At 42.8% G+C, this 18753-nt stretch overlaps 1 protein-coding gene and 1 long non-coding RNA gene across 11 annotated transcripts in view; one reads left to right on the forward strand and one right to left on the reverse strand.

Annotated features, from left to right (window-relative positions):
- Window positions 1–18753, reverse strand: part of CNKSR2 (connector enhancer of kinase suppressor of Ras 2) — a 361202-nt gene that overhangs the window by 39980 nt on the left and 302469 nt on the right. The gene's annotated exons all lie outside the window — the stretch shown is intronic.
- Window positions 107–16516, forward strand: LOC149874487 (uncharacterized). Its single transcript, XR_016444126.1, has 3 exons — window positions 107–169; window positions 4671–4726; window positions 16409–16516. It is a non-coding gene; the product is annotated as an uncharacterized LOC149874487 (long non-coding RNA).

Here is an 18753-nt window from a genome sequence, read left to right on the forward strand (position 1 = left end):
ATTTTTAAACAAGTCCTCTGCAAGGGAAAAGTTTAGTATGATAGAGGACAGTTTGGAATCAGAGCTCTAAAACCTATCTGACACTTTTTTATCTGATGTATTTAGGATTTGACCACACTCCCTGAATGGTACAAGGCAGAAGTATTACAACATCGCAGATGCTTAGAAGGTAGGAGACACAGATAAATGAAGTAGGAGACTGTAGCAGGAGTCCTACTTTCTGAGCCCCTCTGGACGTGTGGCTCCGCCCTCCTGCAATGGGCCAACTGCCTGCTTACTTTCCTGCCATGCCTTGATCTTACTTGTGATTAATAGATGATTGGAATCAGCGGGAGGCTGCCCATTTTTATGTGCCCCGATGACAGGGGGTGCTGTCTGCAGCTCCTTTTCCTCCCCTATACCACAGCCCAAGCCTCGCAGATGGTGCTGGTATGATCTAACTTGGGCCATGTTATTATGTCTTGGCCCTTCATTTGCTCTCGGGGCTCCTCGCCACCCCTCCTCACTCTCGGGGCTCCTCGTCGCCCCCTAACTCGGGGCTCCTCACTCTCAGGCTCCTCACTGCCCCCTAACTCGGGGCTCCTCACTGCCCCTCCTCACTCTCAGGCTCCTCACTGCCCCTCTAGCTCTGGGCTAGGCCAATGTGCCCCCAAATAAAGCTGCGCCCCCTCTGGCACCATGAGACCCCACGCTATCGTGGAGCTCCTATGAGGCCTCCTCCAACTCCTTATAGCCTCACCCGGTCCTCCGGTGAAACAGAAAACAGAAAATGCAAAGCCCCCGGGCTACAACATAAAAGCTAGACCATTCTGGTCAAAATACGAATCTCTCTCTATGAGAGAGAGAGAGAGAGAGAGAGCGCGCGCATCAACCCCCAGCAGGAACCAGGGGATGTTCCGATCATCAGAGCTCTCCCCTTGCCCAGGCCGAGTTCCTCCTCCCTTGGCTGCTGGAGGGGAACTGCCCCCCTGGCCTTCTGCCTGGGCTTAAGAAGGGCTAAGCTCCGCCCCTTCCTGGCTCGAGGTTTCCCTGGTTGCCCTAGCAACCAGCACCTGCGCAGTCCTGGTGACTAGCAGCTGCGCTTCCCCCTTCCCGCCACTAGGGGTCTCCCCCAAGCTGTTTCTGCTCTCAGTCACAGGGCACCTGAGAGCTCTGCGACAGAGACATAGCTTAAGATCTGTGTATATAGACCTTCCATGCATCCTAAATCTTAACTGCATCAGATTTACAGCTGAACAAGGAAACAGACAACTGCCCATACACAAGATGAAACTGGACATGAGGAAGAAACAGGTTTATTTCTTATCCCTAATGGATATTCACTTAATTTCTTAAAGACTAAGTGTTGAGATATACCAAGACAAAATGTAAAATAACTAATTGCTCATAGATCCTCTATTATTTTTTAAAGGCATATGTTAAATATATGTTCCTTTTTAAAGCTTTGTTTACTAGAGATTACAGGCATCTTAGATAGGGAAAGGAAAGAGGGATTTGTTCGAGACCTTATAGGGAGTTAGCAGTTTATCTTACAGTTGTGGGTAAACTGGAAAGATGAAATCAGCTAGTGTTCTAAAAGTTATTTGAAAAACAGCAATATTGCAACAATTAAAATTCTCTCCTCCCCCATTTCTACTTCTGAGGGGTAAGTAAAATGAAAGACTGGAACACAGGGAGATTGTCTACACTCTGTTCCCGTCCCTGCTGGGGCACACATGGTTGAGTATACCCTTGAACACTTTTCTGCTCACCTGCACCAAAGCTGGCTGTGAAACCACTCTGGTTATATACCCCACAGTTACTCTCAAAGAGACTGGAGAGTGAGGTTTCAACAGAGCCTTGGAATGTGTGCCCTTTGCTTTGCTGCACCGACTTATTTCAGGTTTGTATAACCCTTATAAAGGGGTGTGCTGGGGCAGGGTACACTGGGTTTGTATACTCCTGGAAGGATATCATGTCAATATATCCTACATGATCTGGATAAAACAGGGCTGTGTGAACAGCACCATCTCGTTTCGATTTCTGTTTCGCCATTTCAAAGGGACATGTTTTGTTTTGTTGTTTGTTTCGAATCACTGTTCCATTTCACTTTGTCGAAACTGTTTTGCTGCTTCAGCACGTTTCAATGTTTCGCCCATAGGCTATAATGGGGAATCATGAAAATGCCTATAACTTTGTCATTTCTTGTCTAATTTGGATGACAATTACAGGGATTGCAGCCCCTTCTGAGCGCATGCAGCCTGCCACGTTTCAAGGAGATAGGTGCAGGGGTTTCTGGGAAACTACACCTCAAACTGCTAAATGCAAAACTCGTGTCATTTGCCAGCAGCAGCAGCCTCCTGTTGTCCTATGCGCAGATCTGGGGCCTGTGCCCTAGGGAGGGTTGTGCTGGACTCCACCCAAGGGTGTAGGCCCCTGGATCTGTGCTCAGGAAGACTGATGCTGCCACTGGCTCCAGGCAGCAATGGCAGCCTCCTGTCATCCTGCGTGCAGATCTGGGGATCCGCACCCCTGGGAAGGCTGTGGGGCTGTGCCAGACTCCTCCTAGAGTTGCGAGCCCCTGGATCTTGTGCTCAGGGTGACAGAAGGCTGCTGCTGCCAAGAAGCAGGTGAAGCCACAGTCCTGGCTCTCCCACACCTCCCACCACTGGGCTGCTTCAAAACTTGAAATGTTCTGAAGCTATGGAAACATTTCAAGTGCCCTCATTTTGTTTCAAAGCTGTTTCAAATCCTTTTGTTTTGAGCTCAAAACACATTGAAACAGCTTTGAAGTGAAATGCTCATCAAAATTTTACACAGCCCCATAAAACCTCTACACCTCAGAATACCGGAGTAAAAAAAAAAAAAAAAAAATCTTGCCGCAATTAACTCTCTTTTCCCCCAATTCCAAAGCTACATTTCTTTGCAAATTCGGTCATGTGTTGTAGCCATATTACTGTGTAACTATATTTACATTACTGTAAACACCTTTGAGGGAAGGACTGTTCATTGCAGTGAGCTTGTACCAGGCCTAGTACAGCAAAAATAATAAGACTTTTTTTGCACTAGTCTTAGGGAATCTGATAGCATGCTTATCTTCTTGAAGTTTATTTTGAGATAACCCGCAGTGCTTATATTATCACTAACATATTTGGTGCTCAAAAATAAACAACGGGCTTTCTTATTTCAGCATTTTGCCCAATGGTATCTGTCATTCACCAACCATTTAAAAATAATTTTATATCAGTTTTTGTGAAGACAGCTTTTAAAAATATCATTTCTGAACATTTAGGTATCCGTGTATGTATTAAATAGCCACATAATCATGCCCAGTAACAAAAAACAGAGTGTGTGTGTGTGTGCGTGTGTTTACATGCATGTGTTTCACCATTCATGTTATAAGTTTGTTTCCCTCTTAGGGGCCACGTGTGCATTCTCACTGCAGCTTATCATCCTATTAACACAAAGCCAATCTGGACTTGACACTGATACTTTTAAGAATGCCTCTGTTCACTGGGCCTATGCATGATTTATTTGCATAAATTCAATTGCTCCATTTTACTAGGGAGATGTTTTCTACAAAACAGAAACATGTAGTTTTGAAAAAAATATTTTTTATATCCTGCCTTTTTTTGACCAATCCTTTACTTGGATAGCTGGCTAGGCATTATTATAAGAAGTGTATGCATTTGAAATAATTATATGTAGTTATTGCATAGACAATATAATTTTTAATAAAATAGAAGTCTTCTGTAATGAGTCATTGTTACATATATTTCCAGCACTTTAAAAGAATGTACTGATAAGACATGGAACACTCCATTTTGCATCTTGTGACTCATTGTAACCTTTTGGTGCAGAAGTAGTAAAAAGATAAAAAGCTGTATAATGTATAAATCTTAAAAGAACAAAAATGCCAAAAATGCATTTTTAAGCATTACATAACTATGAAAGACTCAGGCTACATGTATTCACCTACACACCTTGAAGCTTATGAGTAATCTCACTGGAATCAATGAGACTATATCAGTGTGTGAAGTTAAGCATGTGCTTACAGGATTTAGGCCTAATATTGTGATGTGAAGATCTATATATAGTATGAATGCATGTAAAACAGTTTTTTTCTGTAAAAGGGGCTTGCTATGCTCAACATAAATCAATCTTAAAAATGATTGTTCTGTCTGAGGGATATATTCGAAATCATGGCATAAAATACAGAGACTGATGGAGTTTTCATTTATTCTTTTGTTAGGCTGTTAAGTTGTTATGTGGTTGACTACCTTCACTGCTACAAATTTGTGTTTTATTTCTATTCCTGCTTTGTTTTGCATCAGCTATTGGATATTGTTATACTTTTAGTTACAAGATTGAATAGACCTCTGTTATCAAATTTTTGTTCCCCAACAGGTACTTTTATATTGTGATTAAATCTTCCTTGAATCTGTGGCATGAGTGCCACAAATGGCACAGGCAGCTTCTATGTATGGCACATGGCAGACTAAGGAGAGGGCAGAAAGCAAAATGGCAGATAAGCCGGGGACAAAGCAGAACAGCAAGTCAGGCAGGGAAAGGGGAGTGGAGTGACACTATGGGAGGGTGCAGGGCTAATTTACAGTTGGCCCCCGCTACTATAACTTTCTCTTTGTCAAACTAAATTGACTAATTTTTCAATATTTTTTCTTGAGTTGCAGACTTCAGCACTAGAGAGAGTACTCTGGCAGCACTCATGCCACTGTCAAATTCCAAGGTAGTATAAACCCTTCTACTGCTACTTTTATTTCCTCTGTTTATAAAGCCAAGGGTAATTGTAGACCTTTTGTCCACTGAGTAGCACTGATGTTCTGTTCATTATGGCTGGGTACAGACATTGCATTTTTTCCAGTTTCAGTGGTTGGAAACTGGTCTACACCTGTAACAGGACAGCAGTTTGAAGCAAATTGACTTGTTTAAAAATGGCAGATCCTGGTCTAAGATAGACTTGGATGGATATGGTATTGGACTTAGTCTATCTAGGCCAGACCAAAGAACTGAACTTCAGTACCAGGTCCACTCCCAAATCAAGGTAGGTCACTGTCTGCTGTCATCCTAGTTCCCTTTGAGGCCCCACTGCTCCCCTCTGGGAGGTGTGCAGCATGGATATGCCTGTCATGCTGACTGCTGATTGGAGATGGGGGGAAGAAGGGACTGCCCCCCCTCTGTGTTATAGGCTGATTGATCGAGCCAAGTTAAAATTAGTTATTGTTGTTTTTAATTTTCTGCCTACTCGAATTGGGAGGGATCAAGGAGAACGGGAGAGGGAGAGTGTGAGCGCGAGTGTGAGTGTGTGTGAGTGTGAGAAAGAGAGCAAGACAGAGAGAAAGATGAAGCACAGGAGAGAGGAGGACAGACAGGGATAGTGTGCGAGGGAGAAATAAAAATAATCTTTTTAAATCTCTTCCCTCTTTTTATTTTTTTTTTGCTTCCCCCCTCACTTCTTTGTTTTTCTCTAAAGCTTTTTGGTCTGTGAAAGATGCTAGCTGCCACAGAAAGATGGAGATGCTGCTGTCACCCTCTTACTGGGCTTCTCCTTTTTTCAAAATGTCCTGTGAATTCTCTTTAATTTTTCCCCTTCTGCCTTCATGATGGTAATGATTTCTGCCTGCCCTGTTTCTGCAGCACCAGGGAGCTATGCTCTGCTGTCCCCATTGCAGCCATTTCCCAGCTCAGCCAGGGTGGCTTTTTGCTGCACTTGGCCTCTATGTTTCTCCACACTGCAGTGTGAGGGGCTGGGATGGCAGGGCTGGGGTGTGGTGTTTGCGGGTGGGTGTGTGTAGATGTGTGTGAGCCTAGGGTGGCAAGTTCATGTGAGCTGCTGCTTGGAGTATTTTTTTCCCCTTTCTCTCTGCCTCCCCCGTGCAGACCAGCTGCTTGTCTCCCTCCTTGCTTCCCTGCTGGCAAAGGTGATGCCTCTGTTTCAAAGCAAGAATAAAGTGCGTGTCCCCCTTCCCCATCTCTGTGCAGGCAGCGCCTGTGGGACTGTGTGTGTGCCATGTTGCTATGACTGATCCCCATTTTGCCCCCTTTCCCCATTAGCTTGACAGGCATCTCCAGGCCAGACTGCTCCCTGTCATTGCGCTTGATCTCAGGAGGTTTCCTGGTGGGGTCCTGCACACCCACTGAGAGACCCCCACGCCTCTCACATGAGCAGATGCAGTTTCAGGGAGCAGATCAGCCTGGAAATGCCTGTCACTGATTCAGCAGTGCTGGGCAATCCCTGGCAGACCGGGGAGGCCACGGGTCACGATGGGAGGCATGCTTGAGCACTCCCACCCTGCTGGCCTGGGCCAATGCAGGCAGTCTCATGCCCCACTCATTGAACGGCAAACTTCTGTTCTGTTTGCTACTGACCTAAACTAGGGTGCTTACAGAAACTCATGTCGGTTTAAACAATTTCACCTTGGGCTTTTTCAATGTCTGTATCTAGCCAATCTGTCATTGTTCCTGAAGCCTTTTGCAGAGTAACTTCTTTACAGGAGAGAGTTCTTGTTTCTGTAAAGCAGTGGTGGCCAACCTGTGGCACAAATACCATGTGGCAAATCAGGGAGGGGGATAGATAGCAGAGCAACGGATAGGGAAGGAAGCAGAAAGCAGAGCAGAAGATTAAGCAGGGAGTACAGCTGGAGACTGAAAGCAGAGGAGATTGTACAGGGGGTGGAAAGCAGAGCAGATTGAGCATAGAAAGGGGATCCAATTGGCACTTTTGGAGTATATGGGGCTAATTTGTAGCATGCTAAAAAGGACTGCTCCATTGCTGTAAAATATGGGTTCTGCATTCTTTGCATCTTGATATAGGAATTTGGCCACACTGAAACTCATGTGCTATAGATAACTCATATGCTATAGATAAAAGCATTCACATCTTGCTGGCTATTCGATCCAGAAAAGTCTAGTTATACACATAGCACTGGGAAAAGTCAGACACATAAATACTATAAAATTTTGGAGGTACTATAGTTGTTCCAAAGGTAAAGATGAAAAGCAGTTTAGGAGCCTAAGTCCATTTTCAAAATTTACTTTGGTACTTAAAAGTTTAATTTTAAAAACTTATTTAATTTTAAACTGTTCTCATTTCCATCCCCAGCACTCTCCCCTAACATCTTGCATGTTTAGTTTTAAGATGAAAAAACATAGTGTGGGATTTTGAGTTTCTTCAATTGTACAAGCTCTGTGAAAGTCTTAAAAGCAACCAGTCTTTTTTCATCTTTTGAAAATTCTAAATCCCATGTTGCCCCCAACTAATAGCTCCAAATACATTGGACAAAAGTTTTCAGCCCTATTTTGTATCTCTGTTCCCTGTAAGAATAACTAGTACATAGCCCACTAAAACTTTTTGGTATACCTCAGTCTGTAGATATGCTTTTTGCCAATCTTATAGATTCTGTGAAATATTTGTTGAGTCTAATTTCTGGACTCATTATTACAGAATTTCCCAAGCTGTAAATGTAGCCTGTTGAAATTATAGGTCTCATGATGCCCACTACAGGTTTTAATGTCTGCAGGCGGTAGACCCTATGATTAGTATTACAGAATTTTAAAGCACCACAGTGACTAGAAAGCTGAGAAACTATTGATTTACTAATCGATAATGCATTAAATTCTAAAATGCATCTGGCTGGGTTTTTAAAATTAATTTACCACTCTCACCATTTCATCTATCACTGTCAAAATTCTGAGATTTGAATTTGTAACACTTTTTCCAAGTATAGAAAAAAATTACCCATACAGTTAAACTGTACAGGTTTATTGATATGTCTTCCTAGTCCCTTCGATATCCATGTTCAAAAAAGTTTTAATATATTTTATGTGACCTTGAGTAAGTTGCACTCAGCTTTAACAGCTCTAAAATTGGAAAAAATAATATTTGTTTGTAAAATGTTTTAGATGCTGGGAGCATTATTGTTGTTATTAAATTTGTCCTAATGATGAAAATCAAAAGGCACGTGTGTTATTCATCCCTCAACAGCTCTGAACGGGGCTTTGAAAGTAGTTATGATATAAAGGAAGATACTTTTAAAATCTATACAGTGAGATTAAAGGGGTAGAAAAATTAGATGCTATTCAAATGACTTAAATGTGTCAGAATTAAAGATGTTTCATCCAATATTTACAGAAAGTGATATCAGCAGTAGAAGAGCAATTATGACTCAGATTTAGGTCATCCTACATGAATGTTAGGGTTTAATAAATTTCAACAAACATTTAAAATGAAATTTATATTTGCTATGTCCATTTCCAGTCTATATATCATACCTACATAGAGTTGGGTATTTGACCAGTCAAATACAGTTCGGTCAATTGACCAGTCAAATATGGGTCAAAAATTGTAAAGAAAATTGCCAATAACTATAAATACGCAGAAAAAGCACAAAATTTCAATTCAGAAATGTGTCAAAACCCAATAAAAAACATATTTATGTCAAGAAAACTACATAAAAATGCAGACTTTTGGAAAATTGTTGTGATTGGTCAAAAAAAATTCAGTCAATTTACTGTTCAACTGACAATATTTGACCAGTCAGTTGGCTAGCTTGCCAACCCTAAACCTACATATGCAGGGTCAACAATACCAAATTGGGCCACTTTCATAAGTTAAGGCTACAAAATAAAGTAGGTGGAGTTTTAAATAGTCATTCTGCATAAAGCATTAGAAGATCAACTGAATTCTGTTTCAGAATCTTCTGTAAACCTTATGGTCCATGAGAAAAAGGAAGAGACTGAGATGTAACGCATTTTTCAAACGTCTCATCAGGACGTTATTTCATTCAGCGGACTAAGTCCCTCCACTATTTACTTAAAAATGATATATATAAATAGTGCAGACTGAAATTAAAATTTGAAAGACAACTGTTTAACCTACTTTAGTAGAGCTGGTCAAACAATTTCCAGTAGAGGTTTTTCATCAGAAAAATGCTTTATTTAATATACTTGAAATGTTCCTTCAGAACATTTTGAACCTGTCAGATTTTAGCATGGAAATCAGATCAATCTGCCTTCTGCTATTCTTCCTTATTAGGCTACCCAGCTTCACAGCTCCCACCTCTTGGCTTGCTGGGGAATCAGCTTTTAGGCATTCTAAAAGCAGTAATGCACCTGGCAGACCATGATGAAACTGTGACTCCCAGGGAGCATACTTCCTGTCACAAAAACGGAAATGTTGCTACAAGGGAAGCATTTTGATGTTTTCCAAAATCAAACATTGAAAAGTTCAATTCAGAAAAAAGAGCATACAAAAGTGTGTCTAAATCTCTTCCAGCCATGCAGTTAGTCTGTTAAAAGATATCCCCACAAAAAGTCCAACCTCATTTATATGTTTTCGGCTTTTTGTTCCAACCAGAATGAAAAATACCTGAAATCTCCCGCCCCAATATTGTTTTCTGGTTAGGTTTACTCAGCAGTCAAGAAAAGAAAAGCAATAATTTCAAAGCATGCAAACACCCACATTTCTATCCAAATATATGGGGCATTATGTCACTAAATAACGTGACTTTGCAAAACTCTACCCAAAGACACGATTTAAAAAACAAAACAAAACAGGAATTATTCACCTATACAACATATACAATATTTCTGAGTTTGTGTATCAGCATCATAACGGCTAAACCTGGGTGAACACATTTTGAACCTTTGTGTAATAAATTTAGGTTTTTCAAAGTCTCCTGTGCAGCACAGATTTCTGCTGGGAACAAAATATTTGAAATAGGGCTACCTCTTTGCACAGGAATTTACCTCTTCCTGCTTTCTATGCTCTAAACAGTAATTAAATGCAATTGTATGTATAGATACTGACAGAGGAAGAAGGTGAACACTTTAAGACTAAATTCATCATTAAGTTCCTCAAAAGACTAATGACTAAAAATGTTTGTCGCACAGCCGCTCAATCGCTGCCTCAGAACTAATCACAGAGCCACAGATATCAGATACTAGCACCTGAATATACAAAAAAAAAAGAGTACATATCTGATGAATGTTTTGCTCCTCTGTAGTCTTTCAAATACTGTTAGAACCATGACATGTTTTTCCAATGTAATTATAATCCTCCATAAAAAGAAAGCTTTCATTTTTCAGGATTTTTTTTTTTTTTTTATAGGAGAGTAGAGGGTGAAGGGGAAAGATTTTTAAATGCATTTTAGAAATACAAATAGCTTATTCATGAGCTTTCATTGTAGCTGTTTGTTTCCTGCACATTTCAGAAAGCTCAACGGCTAGGCTAAGTGCTTGTTGCATGCCACTGAAAAAAAGACATTATCGCTACTTTGCATAAATACCAATGTAAAACAGCTCTCTCATGTATGATGCAGAGGTTAATTTGAAAGCTCCTTTAAAAACATTTTCAGGGAGTTAACTGTAAAGAGATTTATGTAGAGGATTAATCTGAGACTGTACTGCATTAATTTCAGCCTCAAAGTGAACTCCCCCTAATGAAAATGCAAATTTTAGTATAGGAAAAAGCCCCCTCTTTTGAATTGGAAATGGTCCAGTAACTACTGGAAGAAGTGGCATGTTTTTTCCTTTTTGAATGCAAAGTAATATAAATAAAGTTAAGGATTCTCATTTAAAACAACTTCTGTATGCTGTACTTTAAAATGAGAGCAAATTTGGTAATGGGGAAAATTTGCCAACATGAAAGAGAGCTTTATATTTTGTTCAAGAAGTCATGACAAAGCAGCAAACTAGGGAGGACTCACACATCACATAATATTATAACGAATCTTAGAAGGACAGAACATAGACCTCACGGCCCAGACTGTCTTTTCATGTGTGAAGGGGTCCTCTATATGCCATCTGCCTTTTTTCTACATGGAAAGGGGTTGGCATGCTATAGCATCCACACAACCTGTTCTTTCTTGCCCGGACTCTGGGATCTAAAGGAAGGAATAGAGCTTGGCTGAGGAAGATAAGGGCATGCGACACATTTCATTCAAGCGATGTGAAACTTGCCAGGAAAACTTAATGAAACCATAGAGTACATTTATACATGCACAGATTTCTTGGCCATCTTCCTCCATTTGGGAAATACAAACAGCTTGTAGAATAAGCCACCCCTCCCCAAGCAAAAAACAAACAAACAAACCAAAAAAACCTTTCCATAAACTGTGATGTAAAAAAATTCCCCTCCTGGATTCTTCAGTAGGAAACTATTTTATCCACATACTGTCAGTGAAGAGATATCTTTGCCTTGCTGTTAATGGCATCCCAAGTTATCAAAAGTAGAAAAGCTTATAAAATCCACTGCATTTATACTCTTTATGAGACTCAGCCTGAGCACCAACAATCAGGTCTCAAATGGTACAGCTAGATCTGTACTTGTTGCACTTGTAGACTTTTAAGCATCAATAGCCACAGACCTAAGAGTTTTACTTTCCTTTGGTGAACAGCACTGCTTTCTGAATTGTTCCCTAGAAAGTGCTGCTATGTTTGCTTTAAAAAAACTGCAGGAAAAGGGTAGTTTAAATTGAAAGCCACTAAACAGAATTCAAGAAAAATATAGTATATTGCTCCTAGAATGTACCAAACCTTGTTACTTACAAAACTTACTTTTTTAGACAATTTAGTTTACACCGGGGTGGGCAATTACTTGGACCCAAGGGCCACACAGGGAGTTCTGATGAGCTGTTGCAGGCTGGGTCAGTACCCTCTCTCCCCCACCCCCCACCTCCAGCGATAAGTCATCACAATTCCCTATAGGGCTTTGGGTGGGCAGGGAGCAGTGTTTGGGAGTGGAACGGGCAAGCGAGGTTGGGATTATGGGGCCAGGTTGTGGGGTAGTGACTGCTCAGGGCTGGGACCGGGCTGAGCTGCAATCTGCTCCCTGGGGGGATATGGGTGTGTGTGTGGGGTGTGTGGAGGAGGACTGTCTAGGCGCTAGGTCCTGGGAGCCAGCTGGGGGTGAGGGGAGGGAAGAGGAGGCAGGGGGGGCACATGCAACAGAGCTTGCCTGGGCAGTGCCGTCTACAGCTGCCCCCACCCCCAGTGGCACTCTGCATGGGGCTGAGCACTGCCCAGGGCAGCCCGTGCTGTGCTCCAACCCATGCCCTGCACAGGCCCTGGCCCCAGCCAGCATAAAGCTTTCTGGAAGGGCTGTTCCTAGAGCAGCTGCAGCTGGTTAGGTGCTTCTCTGCTCCCCTCATCTGCAGAGGAAGCAGTCCAGCAGAAGTCTCCCCCCACACCTACCCAGCGCAGTGCAGCAGAGGCAGGAATGCGAGGAGGAGCTGCTGCTGGAGATGAGGGGGGCAGAGCAGCACCCAGCTGGCTGCAGCTGCACTAAGAACAGCCCCATTGGAAGTTGTGCATGCTGGCCACTGCCTGGTCTGGCAGGGCTTTGCCTCCAATGGCAGCTTCTCCTGCTCCTGCCCCTGCTGTGCTGCTCCAGGCTGGTGGGCAGCTGGGGCAGGGGAGTGGGGGGAGGACTTCAGCCATGAAGCTCCCGCCCTAGCATGCGCAGCTCCGGCTCCAACTCCTGGCTGCCTTCTACCCACTCTGCCCACTCAAAGGTGGCTGCTTCTCATGCTGGGTTGGCAGAGTGGGTAGAAAGCAGCCAGGAGCTAAAGTCAGAGCTCCACGCGCTGAGGCAGGAGCCATCTAGTTGAAGCTCCCGGCCTGGGCCCGGTCAACAGCTCCCAGCTGTTCCTGGTGCACCTGCAGCCAACTGGGTGCCTCTCTGCTCCCATAACCTCCAGTGGCAGCTCCTCCTCCTGCTCCTGTCCCTGCTGTACTACTCTGGGCAGGCGGGTGGGCAGCTTCAGCCAGGCAGCTCCTGCTTGAGGTGAGGGGAGCAGAGCAACGCCCGGAACAGCCCCACCAGAAGCTGTGCATGCTGGCTGGGGCCCGGGCTGCTGGGTGTGGGTGGGAGCATGGTGTGGGTTGCCCCAACAGGAGTGGGTGGGGCTCAGCCCCATGCAGAGTGCTATGGAGGTAGCCGCAGGCAGGATCCAGCCTGCGGGCTATGTTTTGCCCACCCCTGTTTACACAGCAGGAGGCGTGCTTATGCTTATGGTATGTATGTGAAAATCTGTTCTATGTGCAGCCACCCTTGAGAACTGTCTCAAAGCTGCAGCTGCTGAAGACAGCAGTGACTTGCCTTCAGGGTTTTCAGAAGCACGTTACTCCAATGCTCCAGAGCATACATTTGGCTTCTTAAATCTTTCCGGGTATAATTCAAAGTGCTGGTTTTGACCTATAAGACCTAAAAAACAGTCTGAACCCTCTATACTTAGGACTGCCTTTTCTCTTATATTACATTGCAATTCTAATGTCAGCCAAAAGCCATGCCCCCCAACCATCCCCCCCCCCCTTGCAAATACCGTTGTGCACCAAGTCTGTTTGGTGAAAACATGTAGGTCATAATTCTTGGTCATCACTCCTCTATTGTGGGGCTAGGGACAGACATTACACATAAACTGGTTTAAGTGATCAGAAACGTATTTAAACCTGTAACAGAATGGATGTTCAGTGCACATAAACCAGTCTGAAAATGGCTGAAACCAGTTTGAGACAAAGTTGAATGTAATATCAGTCCAAGACTCCTTCCTGGTTTAAGTTAAATCAGAGTCCTCCAGCATCTCAGCTGCTCTGCAACCCTGGGTGGGGCTCTGCTTTCTGCTGCAGCCCAGCAGAGCTGGTCCCACCCTGCTTCTCCCTGGCTGGAGCTCCAGCAAAATCTGCAGGTAGGTACATCTGTTTGGCTTCCTTCTGCTCCCCACGCTCCCCCTCACCACTCCCTGCTCAAGCAGGGATTTGCCCCTCCTCCTGCCTTATACAGACACCTCTCTGCATTAGCTAGCATAGCACATGCTAACTATGTCCATGCTGTGGGAGACAGGACAAAAGCAGACAGGACAGTGTCAGCTTAGGGCTTTTTGGAGCTAATCAACAGATAACTGGTAATGTCCCTCTGTTCCTTCCTTGGAAAAAGCTGTTTAAGAAGAGCTTTAAACTAATGAGAGAGGCTGTCTTGTTTTGTTTGATGATCTGATAAATGCTAACAAATCCATGTGTAACTCCCTGCTGTGTAACTCAATGATCTGTTATCAACAGTGGGGGGGGGGGACCCCTCCCTAATCAGAGCATCCTGCCTGGGCGTGGCCACACCCCACCTCAGCTTAGTACTGTAGAAGGGAAGGGAGGGCTGCTCTAGTGCCCCAGACAGTTACAAACTGGTTTAGCCTAGCCAGGTTAGATTAAGTTGCAAAGATTGAATCAATTTAGGCTCAGGCTTTTTGAATGTCTGTCCCTAGCCTGGAAGTCCCTCCCCCTTGTTGCGGAGGGAATTCTCACAGCCTGAACCTGGGCATCTTCCAGAACCTTTATAGGACCTTAATATTCCATTGCTGAGCTTGTTCTGTTTTCTAGGGAGTTTGTTCTATTGCACATAATTTTATTTTAATATTTTTTATTTGTCTGTAGGTTTATCTGGTTTTATTTTAAGCTACCTTGAGACTCTTTTGAGATGGCACATATTTCTAATAAATACACAAACATACAAATAAATTATTCAGCCTTTTCAATATTGAGTTGGAGGATGGAATTGAGTGAACACTTATTACATTTGTGCATGACAGCAAACTAGATGGGATACAGCAGACACTTTAAAGCAGAGGTGGGCAATTATTTAGACTGGGAGCCCATTTACTAAGTTTTGGTGACCTGTAAAGGGCCACACCTCTCTTTCTCTCCCCCTTCCCCTCCCCCACCTTCCCTCAATCCTTCTCTTCTGGAGCTGCGATGAGTGCAGAAGGCTGAACACAGCTTTAGTATTCCCCCTTAGTCCAGAGTTTGCCTGTCCACAGGCAGCAGCTGCTGGGTCAGGGCCCTAGGTATGGCAGGGAAGATGGGGGGCAGGGTGTGCTACAACTATAAGCTATGACCAGCATGGAAGCCTCAACCCACTTGAAGCTGTAGCATGCCCTGCCTTCCCCCGCCCTCCCTACCACCACCCAGAGCCTTGACTCAGCAGCTACTGGCCAGATATGGACAGTTGTGGATGTGGCCAGCAGCTGCCAGGTCTGGAATCAGAGGGTGGGTAAAAGCGTGTCTTACAGCTGTGGGCATGCTTCCACTTCTGTGCTGGAGGCACTTCCTAGTTCAATCGCCAAGCATGTGCGAGGCCCCGCTGCGTTCCTGTGGGACGCTCCATCTGCCCTACCATCGCAGTATTCATGAGCCACGCCTGGTACCTTGAAGTATGTAGAAGAAACATTTAAAGCTGTGTCTATGGCCAAATCGCTGATTCTCCAAACCAGCATCAAATATTCAGATTTGGATTTGGTCGAATCAAATCGGGACAGTGATCCGAATCAACATATCAATTTGGGCCAAATCTAAATCTGAATCCAATATGGCCTGTTTTGCATACCCCTAGAATCCAGCCTGCAGGCTATATTTTACCCACCCCTGCTTTAAAGGGCAGGGTTTGGATTCAAAGTGGCTTTGATCATTTGGTAAAAAATGAACAGGAGGACACTGAATGAAGGCAAGTGAAATGAAACGCAACAGGAAGGAACAAACAAATGCACAGGTACAAAATGGAGTATGGTTGGCTAAGCTCAAGTACTAAAGAAAAGTACCTGGGGATTACAGTTGATCACAAAGTGAATGAGTCAAAACAATGATGTTGCTACAAAAGAACTTCTAGTATACTGAAATGTCTTAGCAGCAGCATCACGCACCAGACAAAGTATTTGATTTTTCCACTCTACTCAGCACTGGTAAGGCCTCACCTGGAGAACTGTGTTGTATTTCATGTGCTGTGCACAACATTGGAAAGGGGAAGTGGAGAGCAACAAAAATTATCAGTGGTCAAGAAAACATGGCATGAGAGGTACAGTTTGAACAAATGGGACTATTTATACTAGACTATTTAACTAGAGGAAAGAAAGCTTGGGGGTGCAGGGGGGCATTTAGTAATAGTCTTCAAATATAACACCAATTAAAAATAAAACCTGACACAGAAAGGATTAATGATTAATTGTTCTCTGTGTCCACTGTACTTTAGACAGATATTTGTCTGGGATGGTATAGACAGGGATGATCCCACTATGAGTAGGTCAGACTAAATGACTTCTTCAGGTTTCTTTCCAGCCCTCTTTTCCTGCAATTTTACATTTTCTACATGTAGTAACATTTAAAAAAAGGGTGAAATAGACATAAAAACAGCTCTTAATTATGAAGCTAATTTGCTTCTGGTTGGTTATAGAGAAGTGTATTCAGCTAAAAATAAACAGCTACAATAAAAGTTTACTTAGCTAAAATAAAAACATTAGACAAAACTATTGGTGTTTTGTCAAAAACGGCAAAACACAGCGCTGTCAAGCTTTATAGTCTCTGGAAGAATGTACATTAAAGGAGTATGCTTCAGAGACAAATTGAACCTAATTCTTTCTTTGCTTACAAGGCTAGGAGGAAATGATAGCAGCTTCCTTCACAAGTGCGCCATTCGCAATGTAAACACCACTGGAGTGCTGTGAACAGAACAAAGATCTGCTACCATACATTTGATAGGAACTGGTACGGCATGTGGAGAGCCTTATCTTCCCCCTTCATTCTACTAGGAAAGAGAAAAATTAAATAAAAGTGAAGTATGCCAGGTAATAATTCTGATTATGTAGAACTACAGTGCCCTTTGAGTGGGCAAAAAGATTTATTGTATGCTGATGATGCTCATTAACTAAACTCACAGAATTGGGCCCGAAAAGTGTAAATACTTAGCAATATCTGATGAAGAGATCACCCTTATTAGGCAAACACCTCCCTCAATAGAATATTCTTTATAATAAAATGGAGAACAATTTTTCTGTCCGTTTGTTAGATGTCCACCTGTGTTAAGCAAACTATTTGTCTGCCAGAAATGCCGTTTTCAATGTATGTGAACAGCTAAAAATGTAAAATTTTATAAGATGACTACTAGGTCATCTTTTTTTTAAACTGACAAGATTGGGATTTTTACCTTAAGTTAATGTTTAAATATGCCTGTTCTCTCATATTACTGAATCCAAAAAATTGATGTGTAAACCAGTTTAACAAAGAGCAAAAGAGTATGTACTGGAGACGGTGGGTTAGATTTGTTTTACAAAGCATTTCATTACTGATTTAAAGCCAAGTTTAAATAATTAGAAGTGAAAGCATTGTCTTCAACTACTATATTTCATTATTGCTGCCAGCTTCCTGAAATAGGAAACTAGTCAATGGTGATATACCTTAAAGAAAGAAATTATTTTCTTTGTGCGCCACAGAAAAGCTATCAAGCCATTAGGAACATTTTTGGGATGATATTTTTAAAACAACCTTAAAATATTCCAAACTATACTAATTATAAGCTAGCAGTTAGACCTAATTAGAAGTTTCTAGGCAGCTTAAGTGCACACTTTCTGCTAGAAGGCAATAAACAAAAGCCAGGGACAGACATTCAGTTTCTCAAGGGGGAGTCCCAGCTCTCTCAGGAGAAACAAGTGTACACAAGTTCATAGTTTTTTTCCCAGAGTAAAAGTGGCCACTCAAAGAGAAAAATAACTCAGAAACAACCTGAGTGAAGTGGCTCTCTGGAGAATATCTCCCAGGAGACAGAACCTCTGTGCAGGCAGAAAAATACAGACAAGCTGTCCTTAGGGAGGAGCTCCAACCAGTACAGCCAGGTGAAGTCATGATGGGAAGCTTTAGGCAAAGATTGTAAAATGAATCAGACTGGAAAATGCTTCTCTGAGTTCAGCCATTTAATTGACTCACTTGAGTCTCAAAACAGGTACTAGCTACGTCAAAGAAAGAATAAAGTTTAATAACAACAATGCTGAGAAATGTTCTGCTCTTAACAAGACTTATAGTGTAGGTTGTAGGTTAAAACAGTATTCTCCTTAGTATCCCTGAGGGTTTAGTACTTTGTGCCACTCACCAGGCCTTATGAGATATATTCCTAACATGACATATTACCTGTCATCTCTTATAGCTTCACTCATCTAAGACACTCCAAAACACACATACCTTTATTAACCTGAATAGCTCCGGAGGGAAAAATATAACATGTTAATGGTCTTTCCCTGTCTGTGAGGGCAGATTTAATATACTTAAGTATGTGGTCAGACCTCAGAACATATTTAAAGGGGTGCTCTCTAGTGGAAAGCAGAGTCAATGATTCTGTCAAGCATACTGTCCTAGCCATTTTAGGCTCACATCATCATCAATTTATGTTCGCTCAGTCTGAACCTAACAGATAAATGTTTCAAACTTGTGTAGATCTCACCGTAAAAGTGAAAGGTATTCTGTTACAAAAAAAAATCGACTAAAGGCTACATAGTAGAAACCCTAATAAAAAAGGAGATGCTATGCAGTTCATTTTCTTATTTACAAAACGTTGATCTTTCTAAGAGATATGTTGTTATTTAGTGCCCTTACTGACACACTAGGGTAAAACACTGCAGAATGCTTCGATAAAATAGTACGCTCCTTTGTCTACTTTGGAGAACGGGGAAAGCTGCACTGGGCATGTCTACACATGCAATTAATGCACGTGAATACACTCTGGAGCTTAAAACTTTGGAGTTTATTGCTCCTGGGTGTGCCATTTGAACTTGTGCATGGGAGCAGTAAACTCTGGAGCAAAAAGCTCCAGAGTTTATTCATGCGCAGCACATTGAGATGGGTCAGAGCACCCCGGCTGGCAGGGAGCCCTGGGGGTCAGCCTGTCAACTCAGGTCTGCTCCCCCTGGCTCAACATGCTGTGGAGGGGCTGGCTGGGGCACGAGGATG

This window comes from Crocodylus siamensis, chromosome 1 (genome assembly GCF_052110815.1).
Source record: "Crocodylus siamensis isolate JL-2025a chromosome 1, ASM5211081v1, whole genome shotgun sequence".
Lineage (NCBI taxonomy): Eukaryota > Metazoa > Chordata > Crocodylia > Crocodylidae > Crocodylus > Crocodylus siamensis.